We start from the raw sequence: 12,759 nt of genomic DNA on the forward strand, positions 1-12,759 counted from the left end.
CTGTATACCAATGAAACCCGAATTAGCTCAGCCTTAATTTCGTGATAAGGATTACACCATCACAGATTTATGAGATCACATTCGTTGGTCGAAAAGGTCAAAAGTCACCACAACTCCCATTCAAAGGAATGGCCGAGGTTTTACACAGTGCAGCTCACTCTGGAAACAAACAACGCACATATTTAAAGAGAGAAAAACTATATTACGTTTAAAATAATTAGAAATATTTAAAACGCTTAGTAGGAAACTATCATTAAATAAATGACTAAATTATGTAAAGTCACTTTAAACAAACGTTTTTTCATATTTTACGGATAATTACAATATCATACTTATAACTTCTAGCACTTATTCTTAACAAACATTATAAAATCAATACACTTTTCATTGATGGTTATTTTGTTCACATAGATGGAGTTACGAAGTAATACCTCACATCTTTAATAGGTTACGAAAACAGTGGAGATAAGACAATTACATCTTGTTTGTTTGTTTGTAATTAAGCACAAAGCTGCACAATGGGCTATCGGTGCTCTACCCACCACGAGTATCGAAACCCGGATTCTAGCGTTGTTAGTCCGCAGACATACCACTGTGCCACTGGGGGGGGGGGGTTACTACATCTTGTATGGCAGTATGAACAAATACATCAGAACGAGTGTTACTCTGACTCGTTAGTATTCATAAGGTTTTAAGTAGTTTTAAATTCCATTTTATATGAATGAAACAACGTGTTATTTTCTGATTAATACAAAACATACATTAAACAGGAATGTAATTATTTATAAGTTGCTTACCTACATTGCAGTTGACTAGATGACCAGGTTGACGTCACTTCCTTTGTTTCCGCATCATATAAGATGGGATTACACGGTTTCTCTCTTGGATGCTATCTGTATAAAGCACTGGTACTGGTCTCTGTGACGTTGACGGAGGTGAAGGACTGTTGGACATCATCTGACACACCAGATTTTTAATCTCACTGTGACTTAAGCTGTTAACATCGATGTTCATATCTGATATACAAAATTACCACCGATGATACTTTATTATACGAGAAATCTTTAATAACAATCTATAAAACACAAACCAACTTAAAATTCATTAATATAATTCACCCAAATTACGGACAAAATTTCGAATGAAAAGCAAGATAAAAAGTTCTAACGACCAGACCATGCCGCGATAATGGACGAAAAAACAAACAAAAGTAAACTGTTTAACAAGCAGTTAAATTAAACTTGGAAAACTATATATACATATATTGATGCATTCTCAAAATATTCAGAGGAGATAATTTTATAATGTAAATTTTAATCGAAACAGGGCCAAAAAAGTATAAAGCACTCATCTGTTTGTGATAACTAAAACGGACAAAGTCAAAGTATGCTAAACCTGTAGAATCAAACAGGACATTACGTTAAACAGACCAGCTTTAATAGACAGATACATACAAACATAACAGTGAACCGTATTATATGCAGTTGTATTTATTTAACCTATTGTTTCCACTTCAGTATTATATATATACCATGGACAGACCCACTAGTACCCACTAACGCAAGACAATGCAGCTTTTAAGACGAAACACTTCACTTGACATCTGCTTGTTTTCATTTACTGTTCACAAATGACATGCGCAATGACTGCCTTATGCTTGTACAAGTTCTTAAGGAATGAAAAAACAGGTCGGCGAAATATAACAGAAATACTACACTATAAACATAAATAAATATAATCATTAAGTATTTGACAAAAAAAAAAAAAAATAGCCATCGGCTTGTCTTTTAAAATCTCAAGCCGTAATTGGCTCGCTAAATTAGCATGAATAGGTCTCAGCCAAAGAGATAAATATATCTGACTTATAATTGGTCTGCTGTAGAAGTTATTAAGTTTTACCCTCATGAGAAGTACCTTAATGAGACAAAACACTGAATACACAATCGATCTGATAGACAAATATGACTAAATATGCTACGCCGTAAGTGGATAGGAAAATACAAATATGACTAAATATGCTACGCCGTAAGTGGATAGGAAAATAATGTATATAATTATTTGTTTCACTAAAGTATTATCAATCCAAATTATGCAATACAATATTATGATTAGCCAATGTTTGTGTTTAGCAGGAATTTGTGAAATAACTGTAAAAATGGTAAAGATATTTATTAATTGCCTGCATGATTTTTCACTGATTGCAAACAACAGTGCCAAAACCTTTCCTTTTTATTTGAAACAGACTATAGAATACATTAAATAACGTTACTAACAAACGTGATACCAGCCTTGCAGAACGCGTTTACTCTTCTTTACAATACCACCTACACGACTTCCTCATAATCATTCTGAGTGGACAACCGGAACAGACCAGCTTTTCAGCATTAACATAATATTTTAATCATCTTAAGTAACCTATTCGCAATCCAAAATTTCACCATATCAGGCATTGGAATGTTTGCCAATAACACGTCACGTAACTCGTATCGTAATGAAAAGCACGGCACTTACAAATACCTGATTCATGTCACCAACAGCTACTACAGTTTAGGTAATGAAAAGCACGGCACCTACAAATCACCTGATTCATGTTACCAACAGCTACTACAGTTTAGGTGATGAAAAGCACGGCACCTACAAATACCTGATTCATGTCACCAACAGCTACTACAGTTCAGGTGATGGAAAGCACGGCACCTACAAGTCACCTGATTCATGCCACCAATAGCAACTACAGTTCAGATGATGGAAGAGCAAGAAACTTACAAGTAATGTGATTCATGTCACCAACAGTAACTACAGTTCAGGTGATGGAATGCATGACACTTACAAGTCACCTAATTCAGGTCACGAACAACCACTCATGTTCAGGTAATGATACTCATTCCCACTATAGCGATACAGTTCAGATAGGAGGATGCCTTCTATTAATTATTCACGTGAATGTTGTCACTAACAGCTGTTATACTCCACCAATGACTACTTACGTGATATATGATGTGAACATCGATCACATTATTTCAAAGAAGCGGGACGTTGACCAATGGCAACTTAAATAGCCCATGTCACTAACACGTATTGTGATCACTAGTCAGTGTAAATAGAAGATGATAAGGATTCAAGTAAACTAATTAAAAAAGCTTTGAATCGTGATTATTTACGGGTTTTAGCGCACAGTGATAAAAAAAATGAAGTACAAATTTGAAGTTTTCCTTTTCGAAATCAAGCAACAACTTTACAAATATTCATAGGCATTGGTAAAACAATTCAAGAAAATGAAACATCTTTCGGCTGTGATTTATTGTTTCAAAATTACGTGTAAAAGCTTGTCTCACCTTGCATACACCTTGGCAGTCCACGCGTCTTTAATCTCGTTAACAGGGCGTTGTGCAATTGGTCTATGTAACGAATAGCTTCCTCTATAACTGTTATCTGTTGGAATACCCACCAATAAAAATTAGTAATACATATGTTCTGAAAACCTTGACTATTAAACAAACATCATGTGTGTTCTACTGATTTTAGAAATGTACTATAACTATAACAGCAGTTTGACCTGGAAAAGCGAGTCCTGCAAAACTAGACTTTCGCATAAAACAGGATGTCTTAAAGTATCCATCACACAAAGAAAAAATATATATATGTACATATTGTGAATTCACTGATATATTAGGTAGTTCAAATACTGCACACATGAGAATATCAAACACTTTTAAACAAAAAATAAATTCAAAAATTTCAATGCAAAGATAGTGAGATAATCATGCCAAATTAAAAAAAAAAAAGGACAAAAGATATTTATTCTAAACTTAATACCTGTCAATCAGAGCGTCGATATCGCCAAACTAATACTGTTTCGGTTCGACGTTAATCGACAGAGAACTACAGTAAATAAAGGTAGTTTTTCAAAGGAGTAAAGGGGTCAGCATTTAAGATATTTCTTAGAAGCTTGGGTCAATAATCTCATAAAAACAAACGAAGTGAACTTGAACGTATTAGCTTAAAAAACGTTAAAATGTATTTATTTATTTTTACTCTAGCGGAGAGTTCTGAAAAAAAATTGGTACCTAATGTCATAACACAAATGACAATATTTCGAAATCAGAGAAACAAAGAAATCTTTCCCACGAGTGAAGAGCCAAAGATATAGAAATACAGACACGTTTAGATATGTGTTAATAACAGTTGATAGTTTAAGTCATCTGTACATGAAAAAACAAAAACATTGTTAAGATTCCATACTTTCGTAACAATAGAAGTCTCACTCGAAACAAAGAAAAATAAAACTTGTGTGTCTTATTTTATTGTTGGTTTCTCTCCGAGAGCTTTCGTTAATACTTGGCAGACGAAAGGCGGCGATGAACTTGCGAGAAAATTTCAACTCTTAATTGGATGAAACAAGAACATACGGCCCTACTATCATTATTTAGTTAACTTAAAACATCAATTAAGTACACTTCACCTTGGAAACTTTAGGCTTTCTGGAAAGAGATGGAACCATTGATCGAAGACGACGGTATTCGTAGATTTTCTGCTGCTTTCTTTGTCCCTGCGTTCTTTAAGAATAACTCGCTTTTTTACGTAGGTTTTGTATGTCGCCACTGTGCCCGTAGTTCGTCTTACTGCTCCTTTATCAGTAGATTCTTCTGAAAACACTTTATCCATTCCAGTTCTTTTCTTTTTTTAGTAGAATATCCTGGAGAAGTTTATAAGAAATATTAGCATATATTTACATCATGTTCGTTAGATTTACATAAAGTTTGTTTGTTTTAGTGTAAAGCTATACATTGAACTATCGCGGGAATTGAACCCCGGATCCACCGAGGAACAAATAACAATACATAAGAAAATAACCTATATATGTGTGTGTGTTTGTGTGTAGTTAAAGGGCTCAAGATAAGAAAAAAAACATATCCGTTGTTTGAAAATGAACATGCGGTTTCAAGATCCGCTGAGGTATTCAGATTGATCGCAATGTTTCCACCTCAGAGCCTTATTTTCATGTGATAACATTTTTCCAAGCAGAATGTTTCTCTAATAGATTTATAAAGTGATGTGCCTTTTAAGAACCTGATGACGTAGATTCATCATAGCTACAAAATAATAAAAAGGTCTCAAGTTATGTGGTGATAGCGATGAATCAAAGAAGACAACTGGATAATATAACGACCTACAGTATAACTATTGGAACCATGAAGAGTAAGCAACCCACATGGTTAAATCTAATATACTAAGACACAAGGGTATTTCTAGCATTGTGACCGGGCGTGGCCCAGTAGATAGCGAGCCGAGCCGTAGATCCGAGGGTCAATTGGTTCTCGAACAACACAGTCAAATCCCACTGTTCGATTAAAGTAGCCCATAAGTTGTGCGGTGGGTGCTGTTGACTAGTCGCCTTTCCTTTACATCTACCAGTTTGGAATTAGGGACCACTAACACAGGTAGCCTTCGTGTAGCTTTGCGCGAATATCTGATACAAACAAAACAAACGTTCTAGCATTACAAATGAATCATTAAGCGATTTCATCTTGAAGTCACAGTAGGATATGTAATATTATTCTTACCGATCTCTCAAATTTACCACAAAAAAAATGGTACTTTCTACATCTTCGACAACGTGACGTTAAGTCCAATATAGTTATACAACATTGCACTATTTCTTGTAAGTCGTATTTTATCAAAAATACCCTCATCCTTAGTCTTTAAATTCTACTGGGCTGGAGGGAAACTTTATACTGTTGGATACCCAACCCCCCAACCCATATAAAAAGCAAAATTTATAGTTTGTCTTGACAAGCGACAACAACTGGTAAGACACTGGCACACAGGAGTAAAATACTTGTTTACAAGTAACGTAACAACTCGAATGTGCATATTGTACGACTTAGAAAATGTTTTAGATAGGATACTATAGATTACACTTTTGATTACATGTTTATTGCACATGTTTATTTTAAGGTGATATACATCATGAATATGTGATGTTATTTTGCGATAACTGGATCCTAGTTAAAAGCATAAAGTTTCTAGTATTAAGGCGTCAAACAGAAAATAAAACAACAACAAAAACAAATGTGGTTAAGGATTAGAAGCTCAAGCATAATGCGTGAAGACAAGAGGCTTAGGTTTTGCCACAATGAGCTAGATTTAAACGACAACTGCCTGCAGCGCTCACTAACCTTTTCAAGAACGGAAACCAGTTATATGTTAATATAAGATGTTTAACTTACTGGAACCAGGTTTTTAAATAAGGCAATGTGTCTTTGATAGAATAAAACAAAAATAGTGAGTCCACAAATCCAGCTCAAAAGCAGTTTACCACAAGTCTTCACAGCCAATAATGAGCACACAGATGTGTAAATAACTATAAATTTAACCGCATATGCGCTGTGATGCTTAGCCTAGCCAGAGACGACCGTTTGATCCTGAAATCAGCGTGGTTTCGTGTAGCGTAAGGCAACAGTAGATCGCTGACTCCAAGCACACAGTCAAACGTACGTGGAAGTCGAGTACCTCACATTTTGAACGATACCCAGTGATCAAATATACTAAAAGTTCGTGTAAGAACGTTTTTTATTTTATTTTCAAGTGGAAAAAATGATATACGTTTCAATCTAATTAGGACTTTTGTTCATTTCAAACTCAACAAATAAATACCTTCAAAGAATCGAGTTACATTTTTCCAACATTTAAATTGTAAAGTGAAAAAGAGAATGAAAGATGAACGAACTACTTAACACAATGTATCTAAACAGATAGGTTAAATAGTGAAGATGCAAAATAATATTTAAATCGTATTCATACATCTATAAAAATAATGTATTCAGAGATATTTGTTGAGAAAAATTAATTTGTTTCTTATCGCTCGCTATTGAATGTTCAGTTCACGCAGTGAATTTCTGGATAATGAAATATCTGCTTCTTGTCACTGCTACTGAATGATCCAGTTCAGTGAATGTTTGGAAAATGGAATCACAAGCATCTCCACACGAAGTCTCGTGGTGCTATTACACGAGTTAATGGACACAGCAGGAAAGCAGGTGGAGGCTGTTGCAGGTGCAGCAAATAATGTTCGCTTCACTTTGAAGCTTTCACAAACATTATCAATTTCATATCCCGTCCTTTAAATTTGCATGCTTGTCCATTACCGGGCAACCACAAACTCGTCCGTCACCAAGACAGCAACAAGCTTGTCCGTCACTGAGGCAACTAATTTCTAAAAGCGTACGTAACAAAATAAAAAGAGCCAGGCTTTTTCACGAAATCGGAAACGCTGATCAGAATATCAATAAGCTCCTCAACCTCTACGCTGTGGATATCAATAAGCTCCTCACACTCTACGCTGTGGATATTTGAAACTTGGGTAGATGCTCTCTACATATAGTGATTCTCAAACTGTTTCTCCTCGTGGATCCTTTCAGAAATTAAAAGGATATTTTATAACGCACCCTTAGACTCAGACAGGTCTATTTGCGAAAGTAAATCCTATAGTGCAGAAACTTGTCGATTTAATGACATTTAAAAAAAACCATTAATTTCACTTAATAAAAACTCGTTTTTTGTTGTTGTTTAATTATAGTATGGAAACTCAGTCTGTACCGTCGCGGTCTACTTGACATTACTCTCGCACCATTTGTAGTCCACGCAATACAATGATACCAAGTTTCTAGAACATATTATAAACAGAATATACAACGATACCACGCTTCTAGAACATATTAGAAACAGAATATACAACGATACCACGTTTCTAGAACATATTATAAACAGAATATATAACGATACCACGTTTCTAGAACATATTAGAAATAGAATATACAATAAGACCAAGTTTCTAGAACATATTAGAAACAGAAGATACAAAGACCAAGTTTCTAGAACATATTAGAAACAGAAGATACAAAGACCAAGTTTCTAGAATATATTATAAACAGAATATACAATGAGACCAAGTTTCTAGAACATACTAGAAACAGAATATACAATGAGACCAAGTTTCTAGAACATATTAGAAACAGAAGATACAACGAGACCAAGTTTCTAGAACATATTAGAAACAGAATATACAAACTTGGCAGTTATTTTAGAAACAACGGTGACTGAAAGGTCATCGTGTGCTTTACTCGAATAGATGTAACTTGAATAATCAGTTAGATTTTTACTTCAATGACTGCAGTTTACTAAATTTTCTAGCTATTTAACATACAATCATATTCTAAGAATTCGATGACGAGGAACCCATTTTGAGGCTAATAATGCTTGGAGACGGCTTGAATGGGTAATTGTTAAACTTATATTAAAGTTTTCTTCATTACCCATTCAAGCCGTCTCCAAGCATTAATATTCTAAGAATGTAAAGCTACTTTCAACACCATATATTAACCTAGTACTAACTAGTGTATTTATTCGCTACTATTGTTATTAACATTATTAGATTACTTCATAGACAACAGTCTTTAATTTTAAACCCTACCTTTAGAAAAAAACTACTCTTAACTAACAGTACTTAAAATTCACTCACTCAGTGAAAGTTATTTCTTCTTACTTCGTGTTTCTTATACCACCAGCGTACCAACCACGCAAGATTATATTCCTCCGCGGGAAAGCTCAACCTTCTCCGACGTGCGTGTTCGATGTCTTGGAGTAACTGCGCCACGCACAGAAACTGTCGTAATACTAATATGTCTTATGTGTCAGTATTATAATTTACAGAATTTTGATACTGGTTGACTTTATGGCATTACAGAGGTGAAAAGAGAGAGACAAATAAGTGGTCTTAAAATATATTTTCTCTAACTCTACGTTAGCTCTTCGTTTCACTGCTACCACACCAAATCAATTTCGAGTTTTGAACTCGTATGCTCGACATTCTACAGAGTTTCGGGTTTTACGGCCTATGCTCCATGACGTTTCATATGGATACGACGCAAGTATCGTAGCGTGACGTCATGATACTAAGCACCAATCATAAAGCATCATGTTAAGATTTTTGCTATCGTCAGCAGTCAGCAGTCCTGTAAGCGTCCAGTACCAGAAGCATAGGTTTTGAACATCTATTTTCTCTCCGGGATCTTTACTTGCACACAAGCTTTTGTGTCCCTTTTGTTTTGTCTTTTTTTAAGCACAGATGCACATCATCAGTCTTCATTACAAGAAGCATATTATTCTACAATTTTGCACTTTATCACATATTTTAAACTAATTCCTTATAAAGGAGAATCCAGCAAATTTTTGTTGCAGTGGAATTGCTTTTAAAAGTTCATTTGTTCAGAAAAAATCGTTTTGTTATCTGACGTTTAACATATAAATTTTTTGAAGCTCTTAAGTACATTAAATAAAAGGGGACTTGGAGAAAAAATAGGCACCTTAGAGTATTGTAAAATTACGACTGGGGTCTTAATTTATAGACTAATAACCTCCAAACTTTTCATATCGAAGAAGTGTCATACCGATGTTTGATGGCGCTCCGAGCGACGCGACATATAACTTCGGCGTCGTCTTCGATTTGACGCTCTGTGCACAACCAACGGTACGGCACTGTACCCAATAAAGAAAATTTGAATTGCAACACTATTGTTATAACAAAAACATCTGGTTAATTATTGTTGAAGAAACGAAACTCATATGTATTAAAACATTCAAGATATTGTGTGCATATAAAAAGAATAGTTCCATTGTTGCTTATAAACAAATCACTGAATTTATTCAGCGTCTGTTATTCACAGAAGGTGATTAGTGCGCTCGGCTCGCAATCTGCGAGTCGCAGGTTCGAATCCCCGTCTCACCAAACATGCGCGCCCTTTCAGCCGTGGGGACGTTATAATGTTACGGTCAAGCCCACTATTCGTTGGTAAAAGAGTAGCCTAAGAGTTGGCGGTGGGTGGTGATGACTAGCTGACTTCCCTCTAGTCTTACACTGCTAAATTAGGGACGGCTAGCGCAGATAGCCCTAGTGTAGCTTTGCGCAAAATTAAAAAAAACAAAAACAAATCGACAGAAGACGGACTACTGAAGAGCTGATAAATATAAAATATTTATTTTTCTGAATTCGTGCAAATAAATTGAAGAAAATTTGACAACAAGGAAATTCGTGAAGAGATAGCGACACCATCGGATTTCGGTGTTGTGTAATTAACAGTTGTCTGTTGAAAATAGAATTTTAGAAAAAAGTACAACTCAAAAGAACTGTCTTCTCCTATAATGGCTGCTAATCTTTTTTATATATTTTTATAGCATCTTATTAAGTTAAAAACAAAATTTCGTCATATTAGATTTAACATGTAATTTGTTGTACCATGTAACACGTAATTTGTTGTAACATTTAACACGTAATTTGTTGTAACATTTAACGTGTAATTTGGTGTAACATTTAACACGTAATTTTTTGTAACATTTAACACAGTAATTTTTTGTAATATTTAACACGTAATTTTTTGTAATATTTAACATGTAATTTGTTGTAACATTTAACACGTAATTTGTTGTAACATTTAACTTTTAATTTGTTGTAACATTTAACACATAATTTGTTGTGATAATTTATCATTTGTTAAACAGTGTCTGAAACCTGAACTGGAGTTTGACCCAACTTAGAAAACTTCGATTATATATCTATAAATGCTTTAAACTTGATCTAAAATAATATACACATAATTTATTTTGTTATTTAACTATAATGTCCTCCACGCACTGTTTAATACAAAACTCGATAAACAGAGAAAATATTAGGTACAGAATCAATATATTGAATATCAAGACCCTGTTACATCAAGAGGTTGTTGTTAAAATATATCATTGTAGAGTAGTTGATATTTCTGTGCATACTTTCCGCCTTTCTGTTGCTTAGTTACGATATGAATAGTTTCTCGACGCTGCAGTTAAAGCCCTGTGAGAATCGGTATTTCAAAACTGGAAGTTCATTACGAGGGAAAAAACTGTATGTAAAGCACGACAAATTATGCATAAATAACCCATTAATGAGTGTAAAGTTGGTTTTAATCTTTGCTAACGAGACGCTAAAATCCACCAGAAAGAAATTAATAGCGAGTATACATACAATTAGTGTTTTGAACTTGAATCCCGAAAAGTTATGAAAACTATGCACACTATTTATTTATACAGAGAGATGCTTATTTAAGTATGATTAAAAATGTTTTTAAATTTATTTATTTCTGAAGAAACATTTCTGCGACCATTACAATGTTATATGGTCTAAACAAATACATGCAACATAAAGTATTTTATATTACTTGATAATGCGTGTTTAACTAGTGAAACGTATTTATTTACATACAGGTTTTATCAGCGTGAATATATTTCGGACGTGTTATGAGCATGATACATGCCAGTTAATAAATGGCATTATTCCCTTAAAATGTTTCTTGGTAAATGTACTGATTATGTTTCCTTATAAAGTTTGATAATTTTCCACTTAGTGACGTCGTACATAAGCTGTTTCGAACAACTCCCTCAACTAAGTTTAGAAATATCTTATTACAAACTACAGTTTTTACTTTTAGAACAGGTACGCTTCGATCACCGGTGCGATCATTCTAAGTACACAAGACATTCAGAAATCTAACAATGTATTTAAATTTTAGAATTGATAGTGGTTACTTATTCATGTACATATCAATCTGCGTGAATTGACAGATTATTTATTTATGGCTAAACAGAAGAAAAAAAAGAATAAATAAATAAAACTATGGAATATTTTATGCAAAATATTTGCATAAGATTAGGAGTGTCTGGGTAAATAACGATCTAAGACATACAGAGATGTGCCTGGGTATTTGTTAATTTTGGGATTGTTAGATTTTATTAATAAAGCTTCTCTGATTTTTCTTCTGTTGATGTCAGGTTCATGTTTTAGTACTGTGGCATTCTTTTGAAAAAAACGGTGTTTGTTTTTATTCATATGCTCATGGACTTTGGAAAGTGGTTTTTTGATGTTCTTTAACCTGATTTACAAGTTACATCCTGTTTCACCTATGTAAAAGGATAGGCAACTGTTACACTTTATTTTGTAAATGTTTCCTGGTGTGGTGGGTTCGTTATATAATTTTCGTAACATGTGTTTAACTTTCATTCCAGTGGTGAAAACGAATCTAGTCGTTATGTTAAGGTTATATTTACTTGCTAGTTTTTTCGAAATTTTTGATAGAGGTATACTAATATATTATATATATGGGATAGTGCAAGAGATTGGGTTTCCTTTGTTTTGTGGAGTGTTTGAGTTTGTTTGTTAAACATCTCTTTTCTGTTGTTTTTTTAATATGTTAATAGTTACTATAAGTACTTTGGTAGGGAACTGATAAACGTAGTGAAGCATTGAGTTAAGTGCACAGCTTCTCTATCGATGTTTTTTGTGATGCACATAGTGTATGATAAACTTAGAAGTCTTTAGAAGGTTGATTTTAATACTAAAACGTTCTTTAGCGTTAAAACTTGTATACTTGAGAATGATCGCACCAGTGATTGAAACGTCGTACCTGTTCTAAAATAAATCTTACTTACTGTAACTTGTAATAAAATATACTAAATCAGTAAATTCAAAGCGAAACCGTAAGTTTAGATATGATCACATATATATACTACAAATTTCTTTTCATTCTCCCCAACGGTAAAATCGAAAAGATAATCTGTGACGTAGAGGCCTAATGCTTTCTTTTGATTGGCCGTACCCTCTGCTGTAGACTGCAGTTTCGCCTATTAAAGATAAGAAGCCTAACTGTAGTTTTTGGTTGCCAGCCCAAGCTG

The 12,759-nt window shown here is 34.0% G+C and overlaps 1 long non-coding RNA gene across 2 annotated transcripts; it reads right to left on the reverse strand.

Annotated features, from left to right (window-relative positions):
• Positions 1-6: 6 nt before the first annotated feature.
• Positions 7-8,975, reverse strand: LOC106462570. Of its 2 annotated transcripts, none has more exons than XR_002611302.1 (5): positions 8,522-8,975; positions 4,463-4,696; positions 3,336-3,432; positions 802-1,016; positions 7-159 (listed from the first exon to the last, which is right to left on the reverse strand). It is a non-coding gene; the product is annotated as an uncharacterized LOC106462570 (long non-coding RNA). The 2 variants fall into 2 exon arrangements; XR_001291000.2 differs by having other exon boundaries at positions 798-1,016; positions 8,522-8,973.
• Positions 8,976-12,759: the final 3,784 nt, after the last annotated feature.

The sequence above is a fragment of the Limulus polyphemus genome, unplaced genomic scaffold (genome assembly GCF_000517525.1).
Source record: "Limulus polyphemus unplaced genomic scaffold, Limulus_polyphemus-2.1.2 Scaffold1198, whole genome shotgun sequence".
Taxonomy (NCBI): Eukaryota; Metazoa; Arthropoda; class Merostomata; order Xiphosura; family Limulidae; genus Limulus; species Limulus polyphemus.